At 39.0% G+C, this 15,652-nt stretch overlaps 1 long non-coding RNA gene across 1 annotated transcript; it reads right to left on the bottom strand.

Moving 5' to 3' along the window:
• Nucleotides 1–3,186: 3,186 nt before the first annotated feature.
• LOC308192761 lies at nucleotides 3,187–6,147 on the bottom strand. The gene is made up of 2 exons (XR_013949122.1): nucleotides 5,795–6,147; nucleotides 3,187–4,479 (listed from the first exon to the last, which is right to left on the bottom strand). It is a non-coding gene; the product is annotated as an uncharacterized lncRNA (long non-coding RNA).
• Nucleotides 6,148–15,652: the final 9,505 nt, after the last annotated feature.

Below are 15,652 nucleotides of genomic sequence, written 5' to 3' on the forward strand. Positions count from 1 at the left end.
TTGATGCCACAGATATAAAATGACTATGTAGAGCATCTGTCATAAAATGCTTGCTTAAGAATCTGTTGTTGGAGACATCAGTACTCCAGTATAAAGATGAAAGGAAGATTTAAAACGTATGATGTGGATATGTGTTAGAAGCTAATTACATGCAGTGGGAACAGATACAAGGATGGCTTGCCATCAGCTGTGGATTGCATCTAAGATGTGGTTATCAGTGCTAAAATGTTTTCATAAAACAATCTTATGTGCTGTCGAGCTAGTCATTTTTCTACCATGAATTGTTCCTTCTAGTGATTTTTTTTTTCAAGAATAAGAAAACTCTGTATTCGTTTGAGCACTTACATTGTATAAAGTAGAAATATTTTATAGGGAATTCACCAGAACACACAAAACATTAAATGCTGATCCTGAACAGGGAAGCCTATTGTCAGGAGCCATCTCTAATAGCAATGGCATTAATTTATAGAAATATAAAGAATAAATTCAGCATGAAGAATCTGTGACCATATAAATCTATCATGGATCAGTTCAAATGAACAGTGTTGAAAAGAACTGGACTGCTAGTATATTCATGTAACTGCCTGTGACAGAGAAAGTTTACAAAGGAAAAAAGAAATGCTAGCAATAAAAATGGAAAGGTGCTTTTTTCCAACCATAACCTTTCATCTTGATATATGCCCTGCTTCTGCATTTTTCATATGAAAGCTTAAGAGAGTATTGAAATTCTTTAAAAAAGAAAGCTAAAGGAGAGACAGAGTGTGTTGCCTATCAGATACAGTCATGGAGGCAGTAGGCTCAGATACACAGATTAGGAAATCTTTTATGCTTGGACAGCATTGGCCCTTGCATTGTTCTGCATAGCCCAGAGCAGTATTACCTTCTTAATTTGTTATTGTATAAATACTTTGAGCACTGAAACCCTTAAAAGGACCAGAATAAAATGAAGAGCCCAAACAGCACCACTATTGTGAGTTTTAAAATAACAAACTCAGATTCCTAGCAGGTTCCTTTGAAAAGGGAAATTGTGTATGAGGATCATGTGCATAGGGACACGTTATCAATTCTGAACGATTTTCAAGATGCAGTCTCGCTGGCTGCTAACACATTATACAGTGCTGCAAATCGGATGTACCCTTAAGAAAGGTCAGAAGAAAGATATTTTAAATACCATGGGATTCTTCTTCTTTTTATATAAAAGGCCATGCTTTATTGAATAGGTTAGGAAATCTGGTATTGTAAAATCCACAGTGCAGAACAATTTTATGGCACTGAAATGGGAGGTAGATTATTTACTACATATGTAAATATTAAAGAACTGAAAACCTGTTCTAACTTAACATAAAAACACATTTTTCAGAGACCCAGGCATGTATCTAATAAATTCACCCTTTTATTCAGGAAAACAAGGAGCTAGAACTAAGTATTAAAAAGCTCTATCAGACCAGCCTAGAGAAATTTTCACTGATGTTTTCCATTTCTTATTCCTTTTTCTTCCCTCATTTCCTTTCTTCCTCCTCTTCCTTTTTCTAGCTCTATAAATACTTATTTTTCAGGGTCAGGAAGGATGTTTTGTGGCAAGATGAGGAAAGAATCCTCTTTTTTTATTATTGTTATTTTACCATTTGTTTCATTCATATACCAAGACAGAAATAATTAGTTTAAAATACTCCCTAAGTGTTGAAATTAAAAAGCATTAGATACTTTCAGTCTTTTTGCCTTGATGTGTTATGACATGATCAGCTTTCATTGCAGTCCTTCCAATGCATTCAGCACTTCACTCAGTAAGCTTATGGCTAGAAGATTGATGAGAAAATATTTGTTTTGCTGTCTTATGTTATTATTTTAATAATAAAATATTCTATCTTTATTGTTATATTTGATTGTGCCCTATAACTCATTGTGAGATTAAAAACTGCATTGCATTCATTTATTGGTCTTGACACAAAAGCCCTCTTTTATTGATGCAACAATCTCTGTAACCATTCCTCATCTTCTAAAGTGAGAAGGAGGAAACAAGAGGAACTGCTTCTTTATAAAATTTATTTCTTGTCTTGACATTTCAAAAGGGGTAACTGCAGATGCCAAATACTGCAGGTAATATGGTTTTCCCCTATCACGTCAAATAAGATCAGGTAAATCGCGATGCTCCAGGACCAGTCTTTGCAGTCATAATGGGGAAAAAACAGCTCAGAAACAAAAACCAAACCAAACCAAACCAAAACAAAAAACAATACCACCACCACCAAAAACAAACAAACAAATGAAAAACGGTTAATTGGTTAATGAAAGTAAACAGGAAGGCTACAATGGACTTATCTTTGTCCACCAAGACAGTATCAGTCACCATTATCAGACAAGTATCTGTGTGTACTTTTTCTCTACTTCCATTTATTTGGAGAGCAAAACTTAGTTACATATGAACTTCCTGAAAACTCCTCTGTGTTGAAATATCCAATTGTCTTGAAAGTTACTAAACAAACTGCAAATTTGGATATTATTTAAATTGACTCATACAAATACACAGTCTTCTTTCATTAGTGCTTTTCACTACATAAATCACAAAATTAAAGTCACAGCAGAGCAATAGAGTGCATAGTATACACACTACAGCTACAGAATCCCTGGTCCTGATATAGATTTTATCCAGACAGGATAAAACATGGACTTACCTTGCCATTAAAACACTTTAGGCAGTTAGCATACAGGTAGGATGAATTCCTGGATCAATCAGAGGAGGCACTAGAAACATGAATTAAAAATAAAATAAAATAAAATAAAATAAAATAAAATAAAATAAAATAAAATAAAATAAAATACAACATGAAAACATGTTAAAAACATGAAAAAATGATTGCCTGTCCCAAAAGTGTACAGGAAGTACAAATCTATATATCTATATTATTGATGGCTGTGCAAACTTGGATATTACAGTGATGAGGAAGATAGTAAGAGTAAGAGCTCTTTCTATCATTACATTTTCTTGACTTCCTTCCTTCCTTCCTTTTTTTTTTTTTCTCCTTTTTCTCAATATTCCTTAGTCCCAGCACCCTCTTGGAATTCCTACAAATAAAATACTCCTGAAATACTCCTGCACCTCATCTTGCCTCTTTGCTTGCATGAATACTCTGGTTCATCACTACGACTTACTGGGCAGGGCTGGAATCAGCCACGGCATGGGCTGGGGTCGGGCTGTAAAACTATGAAACTGGGAGCATTATCACATGGTTTTAATGGGGATCAACCACCTCCTGAACCCTTCCTGTAACGGCAGTCTATCTTAAGATATGCATTAGTGAGGAAAATCAATTAAATTACCACCACTTAATGAGCTATTGCTTGTCAACTGAGTCAGGGTACCCGACTGCGTTTATCATGATTCAAATATGTGGCATAAAGGGGATTAAGTAGATGTGTTTCATTTGTTTCATTTCTGAGTGAGGCAGGCTGGGATTCCACGCATATTCAAATAGCAGTGAAGAGTATTGATTGGTTTTGCTTGAATTCAGTCTTCCCCTCTGTACAAACTGGAGATCACAAACTACAACCAAACTGGTAGTCACAAATTACAACCAAACCCCTTTGATATCTCCCTGTGGTAGACTAGACCTAACTTTCTACTTGTGTTCTTTCCCTCCCTAAACTATATATCTTACTTTGGACTACACCTGAGTAGGAAATTATTGACAAAATGTTTAAGAAAAGGAAGGAAATCACTGCAGCATGGTTATGCATGCAGGTACAGTCAAATGTTCATTTAGCTCCAGTTAAGCTACATAGCATCTTTCTTAAATCATTAAGGATTAGAGAGTGTTTTTACACTGGTGCAAACCTTTTAGTGTGAAAACTTCTGAACTTTTAACTTTACAATGCCTAGTAGGTCTAAGGCCTCGAGCACTAAGAATTTTGTGATCATGCAGTTGCCAGTAGCTCACATTACAAAGTCAGCAATAAGTGTCTTGCACGGCTCTGCACGGGAAATGGCCATAAATGATCTGGACTAAATTTCCCCTTTTCCCTCGAGAGGTCAGAGTTGAGGTCATTAACAGGACAGTGTGAGGAAACTCACACTGTAGCTATCTCTGGTGTTTGCAGCTCATGGATAAACAACGGACTTCACTCTAAAATGTTTCAGTCCATTAATCTTCATAAACACAAATATTTATAATGCAGAAAGAATGTATTAGCCTGTACACAGCGCCTGCTTGGTTTGCTTCTCTTTGTGCAGTTCATTAACTGTTTTAATACAGGCTCCAGTTGCAAGGTGAGCTGTGTCCACTCTTCATCCATCTCCTCATGTAAATCATACACAGAGTATCTGAGAACATAGGGGCCATCTTCCTGATCTTCCTGTTTGTGGATTTTGTCATGACATTAAGGAGAACTTAATGGTTCCACCTGTATCCTTTCCCTCTGAGGCTGATAAGGCCATGAGAAAGAAGGCACTTTCTCCAGTTGCTTTGAAAATCTTGGGAACACCTTTATTTATTCCTTTATTTTTCTTTCTCCTCCAATTATTTTAATATGAACTTAAAAAAAAAAAAAAAGAAAGAAAAAAAAAAGCCTTATTCCATTCATTCCGTTCCACCAATACAAATATGTGTCAATAGAACACTGAACTTACCACCCTCTAACTGAGATCCGTATTTTGTCCACTGTGCTTACCTTTCAAACATAGATTCAGCAGGCACAGCCGCAAGGAAAGATTTTTCATAACACAGAGCAGTAATAACGATGCTGTTTCCCTTGTAGAGCTACTATAACCAACATAATATCATATCTAATGGGCCACTGTCAACAATGAACCGTCCATGAAAGAGCACATTCAGTGCTGTCACTTTCTAGGTAATTAGTTTCACCATTTAAATTATTACATTTCCAGTAACATTACGGCAGTGACATATGCACATCAAGGAAAAACTCTATTCTGGCAATTCTTCACCCATGTTAATTGCTTGCAGAGCCATGGCAAAGAAGATAGAAGGAAAAAAAAAAAAAAAGAGGGGGCAGGGAGGAGGGGTGCAAAACAACCCTGTCAAGTTATGAGTCCCTGATGGAAATGACTCAACATTAGTAGTGTGTTAAATGTTTATCAAATTGTAGATACATAGATGTTCCTTGAATCTCTTTTACAAATATTTGCATAGTTAGATTGCTGATTTCATAACATTAGCCAATGGATCAAAATAATTTTGTATACCTTTTTTTTTTTCTTTTGGAAGATTTCAAACACAGAGAGGTATTTCTACTTCCTTGTTCAGCTTGCTAACAGAAACCAGCCTTTCCTCTATGTGTAATTAGGATTTTGCCTTTCGCTGTGTACAGTCACCAGTGCAGATCAGCAGCACTATACAGCTTACAATTTAGTGCAGGATTTTCTAATAAAAAGAAAGATTTCTGCTCCAGCCACTTCTGTCAACTGGGGGAAACACAAGTGTACTCTGGCACCATCTAGCAAAAACACAAGGCAACTCTCATTCCACTCATTTCTGAGTACAGAATAAAACAAGGACTTGCAATAACGAATCTGAGAGAGAATTCAAAATATTGGCATACTTTCGAACACCCTGGGCCTCTTTTTTGACACAGGTGAAAAAGTACTTTAAGGTTCATTGGGAAACACGTACCCACTGCTCAAATTTGTTTTTGTACTGTAATGGCAGAAACTAGCTGCTTCTATTTCAACACCAGTGGAAGAGAATATGTAATATACAACAATGATTTATGCCTTTGCAAAAGGGGATTAAAAAGCAAACTCAAATTTCTTAAGCGTAGGCTTCTGCTTTCATCTTACCTGAAACCACCAACCAAGGCAAACATGGATTGTCTCCTGCGGAAAGGAGTGACTGACAGTGATTTGTTCTCTGGCCATGGACTCAGGTTTGCAGTGTTTCCATATGCACAGTGAGAAAATGAAATATACTTTACAGGACTACAATGACAATAAGTTCTTGTACATTTGCTAGTTATGGTGAAAGCATAAATTCCATTACCAATCTCAAGCAACTATTTTCCTTGCTATTCATACTCTAATCAGGCAACTTTCACTCAGAAGCTTAAACTTTTAAAAGGGAAATGTGCAATCAAACCATTCAGATGAGAAAGAAAACCATGTCACGGTATTGGAAAGAGTAACAGTGCTGTTTGTGCTTTACCTCAGACATGGAGGGTGAGCTCCTCAGCTGGTATAAATTGCACTCCTTCCAGCTGGCTTCAAATGATACCAGTTTACATTGACTGAAGGTCTGGCCTATGTTTTCTAGCAACTCTGACCTTAGAAATCCCTTTGTTTGAAGACATTTTATGGAAACCTTGCCTTAAAAACATTTATTTTTGAAAGACAGAGACAGTCAGAGAAGTTTTTTTTTTCATCAAATAACAAATAATTGCTAGCTTCTCTAAATAGGGCTTTGGAAAAGTTAAACACAATTAGTCTGACTTTATAAATCCTATTGTTTGGGCTCATGTTTTAATTTTCTTCTCATCAAATGACTTGTTCCATAAATACTTGCTTTTCTTTCATCTCAGCACTGCCATTTTGCTTGCAATTTCGGATAGCTGTTCGGGACGGTTTATACAGAGCTTGGGTTCCTTAGTGCTGAAAACTTATCCAGACATTTCAAAGTATTTGCAAACTTTGGGAAAATCAGGAGGAAAAGCTGTTTACCAAGAGGTATATATTTGAAAATAGTAAGCTGTGTAAGTCGTGTAAGTCATTTGGGACATAAATCAATGACTGAAATGTTCAGGTATTTGTAAGCATGAAGTTTGTTTTACATGTTTATCTATGGATTTTTTTCTTGTCTTCCTCTATTTACCTCAATGAAGAGATATATTTAAAACATTGTTTAAGCCTCACCTGTCTTTTTTTTTTCTTTTCATTGTATTAATGCCATCATATCCGATTAAAAAAGAAAAAAAAAAAGCTAACAGAAAATCTGCTCTGGAACTTGAATGCACTCAAATTCTTGTTGATAATTCATTAATTAATTCATACACCATTATATAATATCTACAAAATATGTTCAGGAAAGAGGACATTTCTGATTTTCCTGTTTTTCTACAGGGGTGAAGGCAGTTTCCAATTTGAGGGATTTTCTCTTCCTGGCTTCTCTTAGTCCCTGTGGTGCATATTCAGGCTACAAAGAGCTAACTGCTTCCATCTGTGGGGTGTAACCTCAAGATATGTTATATACCTCTCAGCTGTTTTCTGGGCCAACACATAGCTTGATAGAGACATATGTGAGCATGCAGGATTATCAGAAAGGAATGTGCATCCGTACATTAGCTCCTATGGACTACATAGATGTATCAGTCCCTGGCAAAGAGACTTTTAGCAGGGCTCCTTTCAATGTGAGGCTCATCTCATGGGTGGGATATCCCCACAGTTCCTGCCTCTCCCAGGGGTCCTGAGTCCTAGTTCCAGGCCATGTTGCAGCACCGAAGGTACCACATGGAGACTGTGGCCAAAAACCATGCTAACAAATTGCAGCAGAAAGGGGAAAAAGTAACACATAGGACTGGCCTGTGCTCCTGCCACCATTTTATGGACTGGTGCGAGGACTCAGCCTAGGATCTCACAGAGCTGCCTAGTTCACCATATCAGCTGATTATAGGTGCAAAACCTTTACACAAATACATTTTTAAGAACAACAATAGGAAATATTTTTAAATCTGATCACGTATGTTATTTATTCACCTGCATTGGCTATTCCATATTAAAAGGCAAATTTTTCTTGGCTTTTTGAAATGAGTTTAAAATATTGTTGTGAATGTAGCTATGTGGGAAATGATTTGAAACTGGACCTTCCTCCATTCTGCTGGAACAATCCCTATGGCTTCAGGGTAAACCAAATGGAAGGCATTTTATTTAAGGTTTGGCATGTCTCCACACTCCAATTTTTCACAAAGTCATGATATACATATGCTGAAAAAGTTGACGTATCTGAAGTCTTTACGCAGCACAAATGTCATAGCAATAAAAAAATAAATGGGCTATGGTTTAGGCCTGGGCTTTTTGTACCATGCCAAATTCCCCTGTAGGATGAACACCAGAGAAATTATCTCTGGAAAAACAGGCTGATTTACTTAGCTGCATCAATAAGCTCTTGGTGTATCCCTCTAAAACATCCACATATGCAAATACTGGCCTTCATATATTTAGATTTTCCTCTATCACCCCAAGACTGTCCTAGCTCACTGCAGCTGTGTCCTCTCCAAGCTGTCAGACTTGCATATTAACTGATATTTCATCAATTTGGCCTGAGCTGCATTTGTAACCGAGCCTCAAGGGGAAAAGCTAATGCATTAAACACAGAACATTAGCCTCCTGGAAGTCGTATTTCCTTCAGAACGAACGAAACCTTCCTCAGTCGAGCCATACAATCCAGAAGCACCAAGATGGCGTGGAGAAACTCATATCATTCCTCGTGAATATTTCATGACTGTTTCTGTCTATGCATCTCTAGCATCCAGCCATGCTTTACTGACCTTTACTTATCCTTATCCCTGCAGTAGGGATGGGAAAGATAAAAAGGATCAGGTCCTCTATATTTTGGGGGATATTTGATATACAAGGAAAACAGAGATGCTTGTTTTCTGTTTAAAATGAGACGAGGATATCACAAGGAGTATTTGGAGCTGGGGGTGGAAATCAGGATGGATGGATGTTAGTTTGCTAGTCTATAGCCCAATGTCTACAGAATCATGCAGTGCCGGAGGTAGTTAGTTTGTAGCTGCACAGATGGTCATGGATGATAAGATTTGCCTCAGGCAGGAGAGCTGTTCTTGCTTATTCTACTGAAATGCAGCCTTAGATATCTGTAGCTAAATTGCTTTGATTTTTTTTTTTATTGTAAACTCCTCAAGTTAAAAGGGTAAAGCTCAATTTACGAACAAGATGTCAGAAGGCGAAGTATAAAATGCAAGCATCCCTTAACCTAGCTTAAATACAAATTTCAGAAACAATTTCATTTGAAATACATTTAACTTGCAAGCTTACCAATCGCATCATTTCCCATACAGTTCAAATCAAGACTCGGCAGAACTTTCTCATTAATGCATCAAATAATGCAGATGTCCTTTTTTTGCCCCCTTTGAAGTGACATATGCTTCAATTTATTTTTAATCTTCTAAGTGATGTTGTAAGTAAAGCCGCCCTGTGTGACATATGAAGTTACTATTTTCTTCATTGCTATGAATCTGGAGAACCCAGGCAGTAGTGGCTAAACCCAGATTGAATCAGGCTGTTTAACCTAAACGCCAAGGAATGAAAGCCAGCATTTAATTGTGAGGACATACACAAAGGCAAATGCAATGAATTTGCCCCTTGCACTAAGACACAAAATACACTAAACACTTAAAACCCCACATCTGCACTTTTCTTTTACAAGGCACATTTTCACTGCCAGATGAAGCCTTTCAGCTGTAGCTGTGTGGAACAACAGTGTCATCCAGTGGTTAGTTGGCTAACCACATACTTCTATTCCCTCTAGATTTTCCAAAGTGCATCACAAGCTTGCTGCATTGCTTGAGAGATGACAGCCTGAAAATGAGCTGGCATGAACAACTTGCCCTCTTCATCACATCTTTAAGCAATATTTCACATAGGAGAGTTGTGTTCTGCAGATTCAGTGATGAGGGACTGAGAATGGGCTCCATAGGGAGCTTGCTGGTTCTTTGCCTTTTGGGGACGAGGTACACAAGCAACTATTCTGCTTCTGGCTAATGCAAACAAGGAGAATATGCAGTTCTTAAAAAGTTGTTTCTCAAAGAGCTCAAGGCCATTTCAGTGGGTAGTTTTCAGATTTGACTCTGGAAAGCACTTTAAGGAGACTGCCCAGAGAGACCCCGAGTGTGTCCCACAAAACCATCAGGTTCTGCTGCCCTCACAGCAGGTTGGGGGTCCTGTGTCTTCCCCTGGGGGGAGAAAGAGTGCAGGAGAGCTGGGCTGGAGAGTCAGTGAGGGCATAGGATACTCTAGTCTTCACTGTGCAGGTGATGAGGACAACCCAGGACTGAGCAGATACCACCCAGACACAGCTCCCAGCTCTGCTTGGGCTGCTGATGTGCTGCTGAACCAGGAGCTATAAAGGATTCCCAGAAAACCTTGTGCCTGGTAATATAAGAATATACAGCAGCTGTGCTGGGCCATAGCAGAAGTCTGGCTAGCACAAGGAAGGTACAGAGAAGGAGGCTGTCAAACTGCTACACTTTGCTAACCCCCCACCAGCCTCCAGCATTTACACCTCATGAGCTTCCTGACCCAGAGCACAGCACATCTGTGTTCAGCAGCCCAGCCGTTGATCTTCATTCACCCCGTAGTTTGTCCAGTTACTCAGAAAGTCAAGATAAAAGGATCAGTGGTTTTAAACTGAAAGAAGGTTGATTTAGATAAGATATAAGGAAGAAATCTTTCACAATGTGGGTGGCGAGACACTGGGACAGCTGCCCAAAGTTGCAGATGCCCCACCATTGGAAGTATTCAAGGCCAGGTTGGATGGGGATCTGGGCAACCTGGTCTAGTGGGTGGCATCCCTGCCCATGGCAGGGAACTTGGACTACATGCTCTTTAAGGTCCCTTCCAACCCAAATCATTCCATGATTCTACAATAAAGTTTCGATTCACATGCCTTCTGCTGCAAGGAGCCTCATGGCTTGTATGTGCCTATGTACATAACCAGCCTCTCTCATCTGTTTTGACTCCCTCACTGGTCCTTACTCTGAACAAGGAAATGAATCATCTGTTCAATGCACTTTCTAGCCCATCATGGTGCCAGATCTGCCCTCATCCACCTCTTCCCAGCTGCCAGACTTGCGTTTGATCCCAGGAACCACACCAAACCTTTGAGCTTTATTGACCTTCTCTGTGCCATGACCAGTTGTACAATATCCTTTTGGAGACAGACAGACATGACTGCAGATAGTATTCAAAATTAAAGATGGCATTTTTGGCAAAGCTGGAACTTTCAATAAAAGCACATCAAAATTAATAACACAGCTTTGTTTGTTTAAACAACATAAAGATCTTTACTAGTATTAAAATAAATTGATTTGGTTTTATTGTTTTCATGCATTTTCCTCTGACCTAAGGATTAAATATTAATGTTACTCTCTGTATAACATATCTAGAGTATTTAATATTTAATACTGTGATTTGCCATGGCCTGAATGATTTTTTTTAATATTGCTGAACTGAAACCTTCTGACATTCTCAAAACAAAATGGAAAAAATGTTCTGACATTTCCAAATTTAGTGACATAATAAAAACAAACAAACAAACAGACAACAACAAAAAAGAATCTCGTCTTTCATAAAATTCAAAATTTCCATTTTAGCTTGGCATAAGATGTTTTAAAAAAATCATGGGAAAACAGTTCTATCTTCTCAAGGCTAGTTACAAGAGTTTTCCAGATGGGAAATGATGCAGCTTCTCATGGGAATATAATGCTTTCCATATATTTTCTTAAAGGAGTGCATATGATCACTTTAGAAAAGATATGTTAATCTAAAGACTTATGCTTTGTTTGCAAGGAAAAAAAAAAAAAAAAAAAAGATACTGCCAGGGAAAAATAAAACCTAAAGGACAACCTACAAGAACCCACCCTTATGACTATAGATTTTTTCTTTTTTTTTTTTTTTTTTTTGTGAGAGATACCATCCTTTTTCAAGGCTTAATTTCTCTTTCAGTTGAATGGAGTCTTTAAAAGAAATTCAACAATCTCAGGGTCTAAGACCCCTCTCTCTCCTTTTGTGTTTTACTACAGGAGGGCACTGGAGATAAGGAATTTTATAAAAGAACATAAGCGATTTAGGCACAATTAGATATGTGCTCTTAAATCTGCTAGGTGCATTTAGAAGTCTCCCAGACAGGTTATGACCATTTATATCCTCATTTATATGGCCTGCCAGGACTACTTCTTTAAATTAGCTTGAAGCAGGCCAGATAAACCTAGAAGGAAGTCAGTTGTCTTTTCTTTTGGCTTATGGATAGCCATTGCTTTTGCTTTCAAGGCTAACAACAAACAAGATGAGGGGAGAGATAAAGAGGACAAAGACTAAACTATCTTTTTCCTTAAGAGCTCACCATGCAAGCAGCAAAATGTCAAGACGAATTGGATGAAATAGTAAACTCCAATACGAACAATACATCTTTTGAAAAGAAAGGCTGCCAGATAGCCTGAAAATGTTCCTTGGCTAGATTACCTCTTCCCCAGAAAAACTCATGAAATCATCACACTAAGCAATCACAGATAAAAATGATAGGGTAATTATGAAGGTTTGAGCCATAATACTTGAACTTGGCAAAAAAGCAAGATAAAAGCTCCCCGTTCATTAGTGTTATTAGGTTTCAGTTTGTGCTGAAAATCTATGATATTTTAAGTAGGCTGGAAGCATAACTCAGCTTAGAGAGCAATTTCTGCAGGAGCATACAATGGCAGAAGAGGAGAGTGTGATAGCTTCTCTGCCAGTCTAACTGGAGCTGGGTGCTGGGGGGTGGGAGTGGGCTAGAAGAGGTATTATCACCTCAGCGTTGCTAAGAAGGTTTTGGGGAATGTGTCCTGAGAATCTGGAGAAAGAAAGCAAGTTTTATATGAAGGTGACCTTCAGAAATATGTAAACAGAATATTATCACTGACCTCTGCCTACAGAAGCCAGAGAGAGCTGTGCTCCTGGGGGAAGGGAGAAGGGTCACAGCTACAGACCCAGGTGCTGCCCATATGTCTTTGTATTCTGATTTTAGTGAAACTGTATAACATTGATGCCTTTTTTTAACCCCCTGTGTTTTGCTTGGTTGTTTTGTTCTTGTTACCATTTTTTTTTTATGTCGTTTTGGTTTGGTCGATTGGTTTGGTTATATTTTTGCAAGGGTTTTCCCAGGTGTGTATAGCTGCAGCTGTCACCCAGCAGAGCATACGGACACACACGTGTATTCTGGTTGCAAATGAAATAAGTTTTCCAGCCTCCCAGGTGGAAGATTCAGGAGCAGGGGAACTTCATACAGTAGTCTTTTGTCATCTGAACAGTAGTGCACCAAACGCTTAATGTTACAAGATGGGGAGAGGAAAAGTTCATTCACAGAAGAGGCTGAAACATGCAAAATGCAACCTCAGCTGCAAGATACCTTTAAAAACTACTGGCAGTATACAGATAATATCAATGTGGGCACATGCAGGGTTAAACCCAACACCCAGAGCTATATAATGAATTTAACATCCTGTTCCTAAAACAAAGGGTCTCTAGGCATCACTCCTTCTGTAGCTGGAAACCAGTCCTTTGTAGGAGAGCAACCTGCAGGTTGGTGGGGTGGGGGTCCCCTAACTTGCCTGGGTTTACAAAACCCTAGAAGACACCTCCACTGTGCCAAGGGGTTACAGACACATCTTCTCCCTAATCTCTCCACCCTACTCAGGACAATTCAATAATGCCATGCCTCAGAGGGCAGCAGAGAGGCGGCAGGATGATAATACTCCTGCCCTGTACTGCAGCAAGTGAAATTCTCCAGACCCTCACAATTGAGGCTGTAATTCCATTGAGGGTTTCTGGTGACATTAGCCAACCCCTCAAGTCTTTCCCTTGATGGAATTAGAGACCTGCTACGATCTGTGGGATAGACATCGATGCTGATGTCATTAGCATCAGCTCTGGTTCTGCCTGAAAAGGCTGAAGCACTGAAAAGCAGCTTCTAAAACTAAGAGCTATTTGAAATAATGTTTTAATGGGAAGCCAAAGAGCTTGTGTAACATAGCTGAGCCATAGCTTTCAAAACAGCAGTAGCTGAAAGATATAACAATATGCCGAGAAATCTGTTCTGTTGTTTACTTTGTATGTTACAACCTGCAACCCTCCCGCTTTTCACCTTGCTTGCACCAATAACTAAAGGAACCTCACTGAAGGCAGTGGAATGACACTAAATAAACCCAGCTGATGTGAAGTCAAGATAGACCTTTAAATATATTATTTAAATTACTTAATATATAGCTTAAAGATATTACTATTCATAGGGCAGCTACCAGACAAGGGTGGAAGTCACTGTTACCCAAGGGGAGGCTCTGTGCTTGGAGCTGTGTTTGCACACAGCTTTGCCTTCCACAGAAGGCTGCCTAACTGGTTTCTGCACTTTGTCATCTTAAGTGGCCTAAAAATATGCTGACAATAAAAGCTTTTTTTGACAGTTGTGTAGAGGCCTCTAGTGGGGAGATAAACAGAGGGTGGAGGTTGTCCAACCCCTCCTCCTCTACCCAGCGCAATACTCCACCCAAGCCAGCAGAGCCAAAAATGTGTCCACTGCAGAACCTTTCCCTTATTTTTGAAAGTTAATCTCCTCCAGAACTGGATTACCACTAGCTAATCCTTTTAACCACAGGCACATAATGTTGGAAATGGATAACTTGCTTAGAAACCTGCTCTGAGCACACACATTTAAGGTACATACACGGCCTTTAGGCTGCTCGGCATCACGCCTGTCAGAGCAAACACTGCCTGCTACTATTTGCTGGCTCCTGCCTTGCTTAAGAGGCCTGTCATACCCTTCCTATACTTATTATAGAGGTCTTTTTACGGAGCTGTTGTGTGTTACCCTCCACATTACACTGGAGCTGTGCTATTCCACCTCCTGCCTGCTTGGAATGTGCTGTATGTTTTAGTTGGAGGGCTGTAGCAAAGGTTTTACACGAGCGGTTTCTGCTCATTACACAGGCCTGCCGCCCTATTAAACAGATAGACGCTGCATTTTGCACAGAGCTGGGGTCTTCTGCAGCAGTCTGTCTGCTGTGTCCCACACGACGCTGCCTTTTATTTACACTTCAAAACACCTGTCTAGTGTCATGCATGCTGCACAAAAAATAAAATTACAGCCTAGCACCAGAAATATGCTAAATATTTCTGCCTTGCTGGTACTGCACAGAAATGAGTATGAGGGAGAAGGGAGAAAAAGCATTATTATTTCATTTAGGAAGTATACAGAGAATCAGAGCTTTTTGATTAGTACAGTGAAGCATAAAGGTGAGTTATGGGACAGGAGTAATAATGTATCTTGGCTGTTGAGTCAGCACTGAGCAGGGGGGCATCTACACTGCTTTTTATTCTGAGCATCACCAGTGTTTGTTCCACAGTCAGACAGTATCTGGGATATTGATGAAGTATAGGTAGCAATACTAGTTATAGTCTAATCACGGAGCTGGAAGGCAGCTTCTGAACAGATAATTACTTTTACAGAAAATCATCCATGCTCTCTGTTAAATTATCATATAAAAAGGAATATTATTAATATTCTGTAATAGCATGGAGAGCAGGGTGATGATGAAATAGTATATCCCGATCCTCACATTAAAGACTAATCTCAGGCTGCATTGTGATTCAGGAGGTGAAGTCAGAGGCAGTTAAAGGCAATCCTACCCACCTCAAAACCATGGAAGTTGAAACTTGCTTGATGTAGGATGGAAGGGGCCTTTTAATTCTTCAGCAGAAGTAAACCTCAAATTCACAGATTCTTCTTGTGGAATGGCTATTGCATTTGCCTGCAGAGTCCCCACAGTACCAAATTCTAATCAAATAACTATTTTTAGTATCTATGATGCCTAGAAAATCATTCTGAGTTATCTATAATGACTGTAATGTTTGGAGCTGGTACACAAAGATTTCTTGTCATAA

This window comes from Anser brachyrhynchus (genome assembly GCF_964034855.1).
Source record: "Anser brachyrhynchus genome assembly, chromosome: 3".
NCBI classification, from domain to species: domain Eukaryota; kingdom Metazoa; phylum Chordata; class Aves; order Anseriformes; family Anatidae; genus Anser; species Anser brachyrhynchus.